Source organism: Dermacentor albipictus, chromosome 10 (assembly GCF_038994185.2).
Source record: "Dermacentor albipictus isolate Rhodes 1998 colony chromosome 10, USDA_Dalb.pri_finalv2, whole genome shotgun sequence".
Classification (NCBI taxonomy): Eukaryota; Metazoa; Arthropoda; class Arachnida; order Ixodida; family Ixodidae; genus Dermacentor; species Dermacentor albipictus.
In genome coordinates this window covers 15342424-15357164 of record NC_091830.1, presented here as the reverse complement: position 1 = coordinate 15357164, position 14741 = coordinate 15342424, and the positions used below count along the sequence as shown (strand labels likewise).

At 44.3% G+C, this 14741-nt stretch overlaps 1 protein-coding gene across 4 annotated transcripts in view; it reads right to left on the bottom strand.

The window, feature by feature from the left end:
• The window catches only part of LOC135897850 (homeobox protein OTX2-like), a 183098-nt gene that overhangs the window by 110119 nt on the left and 58238 nt on the right, over positions 1-14741 (bottom strand). The gene's annotated exons all lie outside the window — the stretch shown is intronic.

Here is a 14741-nt window from a genome sequence, read left to right as displayed (position 1 = left end):
GTTGTTAGTGTGTGCGGTCTCATTCTTCACCGTTTCCCTATCTAGAGCGGCATCCGAGTCCTGCGGTTCGGATAACGTCCACAGGTTGCATGCATTAAAAGGGACCGACAACCGATGTTATATGACACCCATTCTTTTTTCCTCCCCATGCAATGCAAAACGTGCACGGGTCAGTATGCGCAAATACTGAAGCGCGGATAACGCGATGAAACGTTTTTAGTAAGGATATTTTTCTATCAATATTCACGATCATGAAAAAAAAAGACGTGATAAGTGATCGCCATTGCATGCTATATCTCTGCAGAAAAGCCGACAACAGTGGTCCCAGCCGTAAGAAATTATTCTTTCGCTTATCAAGAATACTCGAATTATTTACGCGATAATAAGTGTTTTCTTGTTTGTTTTTTCCTGTTTCCTTTCGAACTGTCTTCTCCCCCCAGTAATGGTTGGATGGTCATGGCGTTGCACCCTACTGGGAAGGAGGTCGGCGGGTTCGATTGCCGGCCGTCAAATTGGTCAAAAGAAGTTTTAATAATAATAATATTTGGGGTTTTACGTGCCAAAACCACTTTCTGATTATGAGGCACGCCGTAGTGGAGGACTCCGGAAATTTTGACCACCTGGGGTTCTTTAACGTGCACCTAAATCTAAGCACACGGGTGTTTTCGCATTTCGCCCCCATCGAAATGCGGCCGCCGTGGCCGGGATTCGATCCCGCGACCTCGTGCTCAGCAGCCCAACACCATGGCCACTGAGCAACCAAGGCGGGTAAAAAGAAATTTTCGTACCTCTGCTGCGGCGTCTCTCGCATATATGCGTTATGACCAAATGTGCCAGTTTTGAGAAGCCAAACTTCATAATTTAATTTTAACTTGTCTTTTATGCTCCGGAAGGTTCAAAGATTAAGCCAAGTTACGCTAGGACATAGCCTACTTATAGTACATCTGCATGGTTTAACAATCTTAGCGTCCAGGCGAATTGTGGTACTAAACTACTTAGCTATTTAATCCTAAACTTGTTAAACGAATGTGCAAAAAAAGACATCCTTGATATTATAAGGAAACTCAAATCACCTGTTGATTTAAAGAGAATATTACATTGCACCTAGCATCACGTTTAGAATATCAATACGTCAACGTACAGTACCGCTTTGGCAGTATCTTTGCTCATCCTTATATACATGAAATTCCATTATTCTTGTTTTTCGTTATCTCCGCTTATCAATATAGAGATTGTATAAGCTTTCTTGTACTTCGTACTCGCTTTGCATGTCGCTTACAAAACTGAAGCATGTTTTTCTCCTTGTTTTTGTTGCGTATAACTGCCTTTATTACCTACTCGCTATATTTGACGATTACAAAATTGAGTCAAGTTTTCCGTTTATGCCGCCTATCTGTTGAGCAGTGTACGGGTGGCAGGGCCTACGTCACCTGCAGAGCCTTGTCATTCGAGACCGTCTTTGTGTCTAAATTAATTTCTAAATAAATGTGCATGAAGCCCTTGCGGCACAATTAGTTTTGTTTTTGCGAGGGAGACGACAGAACAGCATAAAGAACGTCGCACGGACTCGTTATAAAACGGCACGTGTTATATGTGCAAAAAGCGATTATGTGCGCCGCCATGCAAATGGGGGCGCCGCAGTTCAGTCGTTTCATTCGTTGCCGCGATGGCAATGCCACTTGTACACCTGAGATGACAGTCAGCGTAAACTCAAACGCCAACAAGTCGAAAACGATTAGAACTCGTTGCAGCATTTCCAGGTGCGCCTGCGTTTTGTTACCGTGACTTGTTTTAGGCTCCAAGACACATATAAAACTATTTACACGATGTATTCACGAGGCGTACATAAACAGCAGCTGAGAATCCCGAGAGGCTGTTGCCACTTCCTCGCTGCCGCTGGCTTTTATCTTGTCCAATAGCTGATTCGACAATATATATATATATATATATATATATATATATATATATATATATATATATATATATATATATATGCAGCGCCATCTGTGATGTACTTGTACAGATACATGGGCGTGCGAATATTTGAAGCTCGCATATAACGAATCAAATTTTTGTCCAATTGGATTTGATCTCCGAATGGAACAGGCGCTATTTGTAACCACGAGTATTTGTCGTATAGATTTCGAATATTTTAGGCATTCAGCTACGCGTGATAAAACATAAAATTCGAACAGAAGTGCGATAAATTTCATCCCCAAAAACCATAGAAAAGAAAAAACGCAAGTTGCATGGCGAAGCACGGTAAACGTCACTCAAGGAGTGAGATAGGCTTTTCGGGCCGAGCCGTTGTATCATTGGCATCCACCGAAAACTGCCGAGCATGAGAGGAAACTGCTCATTTGTTCTTAATCTGTTCGTATGCTAGCAAACAACACGTCCTAATCAGCACTATAATGAGACAACCTTCCTAACATTGTGGATTTACAAGCCCGTGATCTCACTTTTATATTAATGATGAAAACGGGTCTTCATTTTCCGGAAAATCTACAAGTATATTCAATTCAACGCGTATTCAATTAGGCGTCAAAAGATTGCTATTACCACACCCCTACTGAAGGGTGAACAAGCACGCAACATATAACGTAAGCGTTTTGTAACTAGGTCCACTGTGCATTCGTAACAGTTAAGTTATGCGTTCACAAATTTATGAACACATGAGGCGGCTCCAACGTTAGCATACACTGTAAAATAATATACACCCTTGAAAGTGGAAAAGGGTGTAAATATGTCTATAACTGATACCTTTAGGGTGTTATTTATATAACGTACTCCCGAAGGGTTTGAACTATAGACTGATTTACACTTTTTTTTTTACTTTTAAGGGTGTAAATTATTTTACAGTGCACAGAAGTTTCGCAGGGGAGCGTCGTGGCGTGCAGTGCCGGCTTAAAATTTACATTAGAGCCGAGTAAGACTGGCCGATCATTAACTGCGCTGCAAGGCACATTTGAAAGCGTATGCACGGAGTCAACCTGTGAAAATTTCTATTTTACGGTTCAAAAGGGCAAGTTCTTGAAAATTCAAGGAAGTCTGCATTTGACCTTTCATATTTTGATGTTGGCGGCGCGCAGTCGCCTGTGCTGCGTTTTAAATGCAAAACCTGAAAAACAAAAGTTTGGCCTTTCTCGAGTAATATTCATTTTCTTCCCACCGACCAGCAGAAGGAGGTAATCCAGATTAGGGCTTGTAAAGTTCTAGTTAAGCTTTCTTATATAGTAAAGCGCTTAACTTTCCCTCAACGCACCTATTTAATTGTTTTTTATTTCTATTATTTGGCATTAACGTCTTCTGGTGTATTGTCTTGGGCAGTGCGTCAACCCGCCAAAGTCTAACAACTTAGACGACGGTATCTGTAAGCAGAGAAAACGAATCGCGTGCTTCGCCTTCCGGAAATTCGGCATCGCAGGGAAGCAAACTTTATACGCCGTGTGAATCAGCAGAATTTAGAAAAGCGCGGCAAATAAAAAAAAGGACAAAAGGACAGAGCTTTGTCGGTGCTCTGCCCTATATCCCTTTAATTTTATTTGTCCTGCGTCACGCCGGTTCAAAATTGAATGCCTTGAGCACCTCCAGGGCGCCGCATTTCCTTGAAGCCGCCCTCATTCGATCCCAACAGCCACCGCCTGCTGCATGCTTGTGACGTGGGTTGCAAAGTATGACGCGGGTGATCAAGCTCCACAGTGTAAAGTAATTTACTTCGTTCAAAGCGAAAAGGCTGTACATGTGTCTCTAACTCACACCCTTGCGCCAAAGGGTGTAAGAGTGTCATTTATATCCCGATTTACACCTTTCTTCGCTTTTAACGGTGCAAATTATTTTAGTCAACTGCTTGAATGTTAGCTTCCCTTCATACTTTACTGATGTACCATTTCCCTCGCAATAAACCCGGGTGTGCGATAAAGGTATCTCACATGCGTTCTGCGGAAGGTTTCTTATAAAATGCATTTAGGTGGTGCGTATACGTCGTCTGTTTAGTTATTGTAGACTGCTCCGGCCTTCTTATAGGCTTTCGTGCGCTACAATTAGTATGTATATAGACAGAACAAACATAAATAAGCACGTTTTCATTGGTCTATTGTGGTAGGCAGACATTCGCGCAGGTTCCTAGCCTGAAGCCTGTGAAATTAACCAAGAAAACATTGTAAGGTCACAAGCCAACAATGTATGTGGGAAAACTGTAGATTTTAATGCAGAATTATTATAGAATTAATTGAGATTTGCCGAATAAATCACTTAAGGGACAGTTGTAACTTAAAGGGATACTCACATGACATTTCCGGCTTTTAGTTCTTTTTTGTCGTTAAATAAAGTTTCTTTGACTCGAAACTTTAGACAAGATAGTGGCAAACCTCAGTGTGCTTGAAATTTAGTATAATATCGTTTCTAGGAAAATATGAAATTTGGTGTCACTGAAATAACGATGGCAAGCAACTTTTGCATTCACAGTAAAAAAAAAAGATTTTATTTCAAAAAGATCCAATGAACAAACATTAAACAACGCGATTGCAGGTATATTCGTGATCATCTTGTATCTGCTGCATGTTTACCATTTTTATGCGTAGCAGTTCTTTCGCTTCTTTTATTATTTGCGTTGCGTCGGCTTTGTGCGATGAAAGTACTGTCTTTATTCCACGCTTTTTTAAAACTCTATAGTGACTGACATAGATCATTATTTCGTGCGCTGTAGCTTGCACGACCTTCAATATTTTTTGTTCACTTTTGTTGCTGTAACATGTACACGAACGTGGGTCAGGACAACCTTAGGCTATTGGCTAAACAATTTTGTTACACTCTATGTGTGTACGCTTTGAAGGATATGAGTGAAATCAAACCGGTTTCGGCTTCCCTTCTCTGGAGGTGTACTTAAGCAAGAGGGTCACGAAGTGTGTATGCCTTGAAACGTCATGACCACAGAAAGCAGTCACGTGGTAGCAGGACTTTGCGGCGCTTTAGCTCTTGGTCCAACCACCGCTCTGTGATGCTGCTACATCGGGCCTCGTAGGGGTATAAGCATAGCAGACGACCGCGAGGTGTAAAGTAACACTGGCTCGATTAAAATAAAGTTTGCCTAGAAATCAAGTTAAATCAACTATTTCAGCACAATGCATTGGCGGGCTAGTTGATGCGAATCCATAATTACTTCGTTTAGCGCAAAACAACGTCCACAAGAAAGACGACAGTCGGTCTTTCTTGTGTCCGTTGTTTTGCGCTAGACAAAGTAATTATCGACTCGATTGATTTGGTCATATAAGATTGAATACGGGAGTTGTAGGGTACATAAATTTCTCGAATATGTCTGGAATAATAGGTTATACAATTTCCGCAGTCATACACATATATTTGCATGAAGTGCGCAGACGTGCAAGCTCTCTGCGCGTACGCAACACTGGGCAGCGGACCGGCACACACCTTGCATGCACTGTAAAATAATTTACACCCTAAAAGTGAGAAAGGTTGTAAATGTGTCTATAACTTTAACCCTTAGGGTGTCCATTATATATATAACACCCTAAGGGTGTGAGTTATAGACACATTTACACCCTTTTTCACTTTTTAGGGTGTAAATTGTTTCACAGTGTGGTGGACCTGCGCGCGTTGTATGTGAACTAGGGCGCATTTTATACACACCTGTAGAGCACTATGCTTGCATGATCCTCAGGACGCCCTGTATGTATACCCCGGTGCACACTGCGGCTACACCAGTGCGCACTGCGCTCATACACTGTTACGCTTCGTGTTTGCACCAGCGCACACTGCGTGCATGCACCTGCACACACTGCTTGTGCACCGCTACACGCTGTACACTGTACACACACGAAGCACTCGCTTTTTGCATGTGGCGTTGTCGTCCTATCGCGCTGCTCGGCATGTATTGGGAACGATACCACCTCGCTCATACCGACTTCGGTATGAGCGAGGTGGTATCGCTCATACCAAAGATCCAAAGCTTTCCAAAGATCGACTTCGGCTCATACCGAGCCGAAGTCGATCTTTGGAAACGGTCCAGTTGCCACAGCGTTGTATTGGCCCGTACGGTATATATTCTTCTCTATACCACGCAGCGCACGCGGCTATGGATGGAACCAGCGAAAAACGTTCAGCATATAATCAAGCATGCAGTGACTTTGCATTTCTCTTTCAAATAAGAATATTCTTGGGGGAAATCTCTGGCCATATTATGAGAGAACAAGATTGACCCTTTATCCGGCAAGATGAGAAAGGCTTGGCCTAGAACATTTTTATCGTTTTATTTCTTCATTATATTGCCCCCAATACAAAGCAGTTGAAATATTGAAGAGTTTGTCTAAAAACTAAGCGAGGCACAGTAGGTCAAAAATATTGTTGACCAGCTTCGTTGAAAGTCGATGTACGGCCAAAAACTGGTGTTTGATTGTTGCTTTGGCAAGGTCAATGCGTTTTCTGGATATGCACCTCTACGGGGATAAACAGTAACAGCTTGCTTAAATGAAAGGGAAAAAATCGCATTGGCGAGAATACGACCACCATGTGCGCTAAGAAGAGAATGACGAAGTCCTCCAGTTTTGTCGTGAAAACATATGCTACTGCTCCCGATTGACATTTTTGTGAATGTCACTGTTGAGCAGGAACATAAACAGACGTAGATGGAGAGGCACAGACTAATATTTAGATTTGTGTCGTTTTTGCAGCTGTTTTTGTTAGGTCAACAATATTGTTAAGTTACCAGTTAAATGGTTAAGAGGATCCCGAGGGCTTCTATTTGTTTTTAGCTATAATCATACGGGAGAAAGCAGACAATGAAAAGCCTGTGGGCATAGGCTTACTGCTTCTCGTCTGCAGCGTGAAGCAGGGCAGATCAAACGCACAAGCAAAATAACGCGTTTTACTCACACACCAGGAGGTGCCGCATCGGCCGGTCACATAACAACAGCCTCAACTTACGAGCTTATGGACGCACTTACGAACTCAGCCCACATCTTATGCATTACACGTGCGTTGCTTAGCCAGTTAGGTTACTACGGCCGACCGTACTTCTGTCAACGTTATTGGGTATACTTGAGTGTATTTATACGTGCGCAAGATTAGCCTTCGTCCAGCTTTCAACACGAATTTAGGATGGTGATGACTGAGTATGACGCCAGTATGGCATTCTAGCCCACACTATAGTTTCAGACCTTCTGTGGTGGTGTACACTGAGCGTGTGGTCATGTGTTCAATTGGCGGCCACGGGAAATGTCTAGAGACACCGTGCTGCCGTTGTGAAAACAAAAACCACACCTTGCTTTTTTTTTCTTTTTCCTGGGCGCGTTAGAGTCCCTGCCATGGTGGCCTTATTACAATGGGGTGGAAGGCAAAACGCTCGTCCACTGTGCTTTTGGTGCGCGTTAAGCAGCCTCAGGTAGTCTACATTTATCCACGGCACCCGGCTAGACGGCCTCCATAGGCCCTGTTTTGCTCGGGAACGTTGACCCCCACATATTAATTGGGTCCACACCACTCTGTAAGCGGAAGGGCCAAAAACCTGCACGAAAGAACGCTGCAATGCTAATTCGTGCTTTAAAAAAAAGAAAGAAAAAAAAGAAACACACGCAACTACGCCACAGCACACAAGTGCGCAGCAGCGAAGCCCGCTTGCGGTCTCCAAAGAGGCCGCGCATTGCGGGGAAGCAGGCAGCCCCGCTGCCAGCGCGTCGGCGAGGCCAGCGGCTGCGTGTGCAACCCTACGGGGCGCCTCGCCTCCGCCATCTTGGCAGCAACCACTCAGCGCAGCAATCCTCCCGCCCCCCCCCCCCCCTTCTGGCAACGCTCATAGATGTCCCCCCCCCCCTCCTCGATTTCCCAGCGCTCAGCCGAGCGTGGTTTCTTCCCCTCGAAAAAGGCGGAGCGTCGCTAAGGCGGGCTGGAAAAGGAGGAACGAGGGGGGGTTGTAACGCAGCCAAGCGCTATACTTGGCCTGCACGCAACGCACGCAGCAGCCGCCGCCGCCGCGGCTGCCAACACGAGACCGGCTAGCGAATTATTCGATCCGGCATTCGCTTTCCTCGACGGCGCAGCAGAGGCATCGCGCGACCCAAAACAAACCGCGAAAGTTGCACTTTCCCTACCCACGAAGCAATCGCCTTCTTTTTTTTTTGCTTTTTCTCTCTTTCTCTTTAATCTACGTAACACACAACGGTTAGGCCTACCGCCGTTTTGTTCCGCATACACGCATGCAATCGATACGAAAGGAAATACTCAAACTTTTCTTCAAGAGGCCGCGTGTACGTTGGCTAAAGACGCATTCACCGCGTAAAATTATTCGGGCCCTTTCGCAATTGCAAAGCTAGCTTTCCTGCAAGCCAGTTTGTCCAAATAATGGCGGCGTAGTCATTTTCTTGCTTACAGTGTCTATAAGCACAGTTTGCCAGCACTTTGAAAATGTGTTCCTTGGTTGGTTGGTCAATCGGTCGGTCGGTTGTTCCTCAGTGAAATGGCTCAACATACACTCTGGGGATCGGCCATGAATAGGACGGTACAACGATTCAGGAGTTCGCTCTTGTGGTGAAAACCATACGAAAGGAACAAGCACTAGAATGTGCAGCTATCACTCCGTCTTCGTTTGACCGATGACCGTCGCGGCCATTAGCTGGAGAAATGGGCAGTGCAGGGAAGCGCACTTGCCAATTAGGAAAATGCTATATATTCGCTGGAAACGCTGACTGATCGATTCACGGAGTTTAACATGCTAAAGCACTGCTGGGTTCATTAGAGAAGCCACGTAGCGGCAGACTCCAGAATGATTTTGACCGCCTGGGGTTAAGTACATGCAGCCAAGGCTAAGTAGGTGAGCGTTTCTTTTTTTTTTCTAGGGGGTGGGGGGAAAGGCATTTCGCCAACATCGAAGCCCGGCTGGGAGTGCAATCCGCGGCCTGGTGTTTAACAGCAAAACGCATAGCCATTGAGCTTCTGTGGGAGTGTGTGTCAAAGCTATAATTTTGCATACATGGGAATCAGAGTGGAGACCACATATCACATGTTGTTTTTGTTGAAATAGTTGCTTGAAAACGAATTCAGTGTTCCTTTTCATATGCTGCCAACCCTATAGCTACTGTGTAGATTTATGTGTTTATTTACATGTATGTGTTTATTTTTGATCGTCTGATACGACCATTTCATAGATACCATGCGTGATGAACGTTGGAGCGAGAAACCAGAGAGGATTCCGAAAACAAAAATGGCACAGCGACGTTTCTATACGGCAGCTTAAAACGTAAGAAAAGGAAAGAAGTACAAGTAGGCTCATTTGTAATATTTATACTAGCATACACCTACTCATCTAAGTGTTTAAATATGTATACCACGACCGTTCAAGATACGCTGTATTGATTGGTGATATATTTATTGCGATTCACATAAGGAAGTATGTAAACGTGCCCTGCTCACCAATGATGGTGATTCTCCGTGAGGTACTTACAACGCGGCATTGCAAACACATAAAGTCAGCAGAAAGTTCATTTACGCATTTTCCTGGGAAGCTTGCAAATTTTGTATGCGCCTACAGGACCCTTACCATGGATAGACAGACTTACGATCTTAAACGTATTGTCGACTAATTTCCAATCTTCCTGCAAGTAAACTGCTCGAAATTCCAAGGACAACAGCGGACAAAAAAATTATTTAAGTTTGGTAGCGATCTTTATCTTTTCAACCACTTTGTTCTGCATTTTTTATTATTTTATACATTTCAATCACCCCGATGTCTTCCTGGGCTTCATTATGTGTCGGCTTTATGTGGTGGAAACCATACGAAAGGAACAAGCACTAGCCTGTGCAGCTATCACTCCGTCTTCGTTTGACCGATATATATATATATATATATATATATATATATATATATATATATATATATATATATATATATATATATATATATATATATATATATATATATATATATATATATAATAACGGGAATTGCCAAGTTTTCCGGAATTTTTGGAAGTCGCCTGTTACAGATAACTTAATTCTAGTCCCCGAACTGGAATAGTCAGCGCGACGGAATCGAAATACACCATCGAATAACTAAAAAATTCACAGATGAACTTCTTAATTCATTACATTACGGCCCATACTGCAATTTACGAATTGTATCCTGTGTATTGGTGAGGCGTATCCACTTGGAAGGAATTTCCAGGATGACACCAGTTTTGAGGTATGGGCCATGAAACTCGCCACAGGGATGCACCGTTGTTCGATTTACTTTTTTACCGAAACGCTGTTTTATGCACTCAAGCACAAAAGTAACTGGAACGCCCATGTAAGTCGTTCCACACTTTGGGAAATAATATCTCGAAGCTGGTGTCATCCTAAATATTCAAGTAGGTACGTCTTGCTAACCCAGCAGCTACAATTCGCAAATTGCAACATGTGCCGCGAAGTAATTAAGAAGTTAATTAGTGATCTTTAGTGATTTAGTTGATATGTTTTGATTTCTCGTGATAGTAATGTCAGCCTCTTCGATCAATCCAGCTCAAGGAACGCAATCATGCTATCTGCCACTGGCGATTTTTTAAAATTCCGAACGAAAAACTGAGAAATGATCACTCCATGCATGTATGTGCAGGTCCCCATACAGAATGCCTACAAGAAGTGTATACATGCGTCTTCCTGGGAAGTCTTTATGTATAATTTACACCTATATGTAAACTGTTTGTAGACTTATGTCCCTAAGTGCAGTATAGACTCACGCCGGTCATGTTCGAAAGTCTTAAAGACATTAGTATACAGAAGTAATTAGATTTGTTAAAAACATTGCTATATAGAGCTTTATACAGGAACTTTCAGAAAGTATATACTGCATAAACACCTACAGAAAGTTCGTACAGTGATGACCAAGGCGTTTCGTCTACTAACTTCTGAAGGATTTCTGAAAACAACCCGTTCGAAGGTCCTAAGAACCACAACAAAGCACATTAGGCTCGTTAACCCCTTCGGTGTGTAAACAGGACGTTGACAATGCGGCTCCAAGAGAACAAGTCAGTAAGAAGTCAAATATGTTCATATTTCTCTGAAGTCCGTAGGCTGTATAACTTAAAAAAAAATTATACGCTAATCTCGTTGCATCACTGCTGACTTTCCGTTCCTTTAGTTGACTTTCGGATGGGCTGCACGATAAAATATCATGTATAATTTTTGCAAGTATCAATTCTTTAGGAGCGGACGGACGGGCAGCATTCACGAAAAAAAAGCAGCAGCCATACTCGGTGTACTGTCGTACAAGCAAAGCCCGCTCCACACCAGCAAACGAAACCATGAACTTTGCAAGCTCAGGTCCTTGCCGTATGTGTATGTACCAGCTGCATGCTTGCAAAAGAATGTGCGTAGCGCGGACGAAACAAGCAAACGAACCACACGTTGGCCTTTTCTTTTTCCACCACTCGCCTCTTCGAATAACAACTGTAATTACTGAACACTTGCACACGTTCATGAATATTGCCTGTTGGGAACATCATCAGTAGCCGCAGCCTATTTTATGTCCACTGCAGGTCGAAACCTCTCCCTGCGACATGCATGTTCAGAACATGCCAAGTCGGTACATAGTCATCAATTTTTTTTTACTCCATTGAATGTAACGCCAGCACCACGACCCGTTGGTGACGTCACGCTCTGAAGCTCCTCTACATAGGCCACGGCTCCTCCTTGTCCAGCAAGGCCTGCTCGCACGGCATATATATTAGCTCGAACGTAAGCGTGCGCGTACGTTATGTCGAGACTATCTGCTGGGCTAAGAACAAAGGAATTGTTTACAGGTAAGTTGTGCAATAGGCCCACCCCTATTACGTCAGCCTTCCCCCCCTCTCCTGATTACACAGCTTATCGCGGGCGTACGCATCCTCCGCGAGCGGCAGGCTTTGATGTGTTTACGCGCAACACCTTTCGCACGGAGGTGGCCGGCAGCCCGCTGACAATGACATGACGAGATCGTGGCAGCAGCCTGAGATGAGAGCATGCAAGATTTATTATAGACCATGGCTAGGTATCCTTTTTCTTCATCGCAGCCCTAAAAAAAGACAACGTCGAACATATAGTGTATACACGAGACACCGCTTGGTATATGGACGCGCGCCCACGGAACCACGCTGTAACAAGAGGCGTGAAGAGAGTATATCTTATATATTATATATATGTATATATATACATGTGCGTAATCCCCTGTTTGGCTCGGCCTCTGATAGAGCCTTCCTCCAGTAAGTACAAAGAGGCGGGGGAGAAGGAGGGTTGGGCGTTACACAAGTCCACATGCGTCTGGTTAACGCTCTGTCTACGCGTAACTTTTCTCGGCCCGGCAAGCAAAGCTGACGCGCTGCTAGCAGACGCATAATTTGCTTGCACGTATATGCCCCGAGCATCTCCCGCTGCGGTTAACGCCTTTTTCCGAGAAGAGACTCCCGGCCAACAGCGTGGTGTCACGTGGTTAGCACGACTACGAGCCTGCGGTGAAGTCAGACACAGAGGTCGCTATACACGTAAGGAGATACGCTAAATCAGCTTACAACTTGCTCGTTTGTCACTCCGCGTTTGCGCTTAATTCTTTTACGCCTATGGGTTAGACGTAGGCGAGCTCAAAAGGTGCCTTTAAATGCATCGCTGTTCCAGTTAACACATTTACTATATTATAACTGCTTGCACATTTTCGAACTAAGCGTAATAAATGATGCCGCAAAAGCTTCTGAAGCCACAGGCACGAAAATTAGAGTATACTCCATGAGCTCCATCGATGCTATGCTATAGGTGCAGTACCAGAGCTTTTGCTAGTAATTATTGCCGGAAAATATATGGTTCAAGCCACCAGAGTTCAATTCGTTTTTCTTCTTCTCTGTCACTGCAGCGTAACAGTTCTGAGCTGGAAAGTGGGTTAGCTCTGTCAACCCGTCCTTTCCGGTATACTGCATGGTCGTCAGGCCGCCTCGATCCTCATTCACACCTTCATCCTTATACGACATGGCGATTGAAATTGACGTCACAATCAGAGAAGCTGTATATATACGCGCGCTTTCACAACGTTTGTCGAGAGTACACAATGTAGCTCTGTTTGCCGACTATTAGTGATCATTCACCACCGACGCCCTGCAGTCACAAGGATGCACTTTGGGGGCTCCCAACTCGAGCTGCGTCGCTGGAACACGCAGTCAGCGTTCACTGCCGCCTGCAGCCGTACAAACTTCTAGCTAGCCTCCGACTACGGCTGCATGCGCTCCGACGTGGAGCCGCCAGAAAGTCACGTGTGAGAGTAAAAGTATTAATTACTGGCCACATAAGCCGCGCAAGGAGGTGGTCTGCTCGAGTGAAGTTCATATATATATATATATATATATATATATATATATATATATATATATATATATATATATATATATATATATATATATATATGTATATATATATACTACCGCGGCACCGCGGTAGCCCAATCGGTAGAGCATCGCACGCGTAATGTGAAGACGTGGGATCGTTCCCCACCTGCGGCAACTTGTATTTGCACCCAATTTCACTTCCATTAATTTATAATTTCTTTATTTCAATCAGTAAGTACATGTAACTTCCCCCTAAGTTGTCCTTGGTGTCCTTGTTTATTGGCGTCTTATGATATGATAAATAAAAAATAAAAATCTGGCCCCTCGGTTACCCTTTCATCTCGTTCATTGTGTATATATATACACAAGGTAACTTGTTGAATAACCGTTGGTAATCACGTTTTAAAACGAAAGTTTGGGACTCCGACGCAGTTCGTAAGGCCACCGCCACCCAATATGCTGTGAAAGCAACACGTTCCCAACTAACACCACGACACAGAATCGAACTTCGAGTGGCGAAATGGGATCAGCACGCACTAACCACTCAGCTATATATTATCGAGCAACATTCACGCCCTGGTACCTTTTGCGGCGAGATTTTCCCCTCCGCGAATGCAGACTCCGAGAACGGCGGAGTACGCGTGTAGGTATTTCGGAGGCCATAACGAGCATGCACACGTGTAGCGGTCGAAAGACGAGGTTGTGCGAATCACCGAGACGTTGTTAGTGATATATCAACGTTTTTTTACCATGACAGCCCCTCTGCCGCCATTGCCATATATACCAGCGGAAATTCAAACGCTAAACAAACCGAAACTATAGCCTAATGCATTGTTTTTCTCCAGGTTTCCCCAGGTGGGAGGCTGCACTTCGCAGCCCGGACCTGGATGAACAATTCTGGGCTGTCCAGCAGGCTCACGATGTGGCCGTGAGGCTTGGCCTTCCGGTCCCGACGTGGGAGCGGCCCGCTTAGTGATGAATTATCACTACTTGCAGGACCTATCACTACTTGCAGGCTAAACAAACCGAAACTATAGCCTAATGCATTGTTTTTCTCCAGGTTTCCCCAGGTGGGAGGCTGCACTTCGCAGCCCGGACCTGGATGAACAATTCTGGGCTGTCCAGCAGGCTCACGATGTGGCCGTGAGGCTTGGCCTTCCGGTCCCGACGTGGGAGCGGCCCGCTTAGTGATGAATTATCACTACTTGCAGGACCAAATAAAGTTTTCCTTCCTTCCATACTTCCCCCGAATCTATAACAGTGGTTTAATTCGCGTTCCAAAACTTGCGCTTGGAGCTACTACACGCTTCGAAACTGCCCACATAGGTGTGTCGTACTTTCGTGTAGTTACTTGTAACATACTTTCTGATCAACTATTTCCTGCTGGCGCATCAATCTATGCTGAGG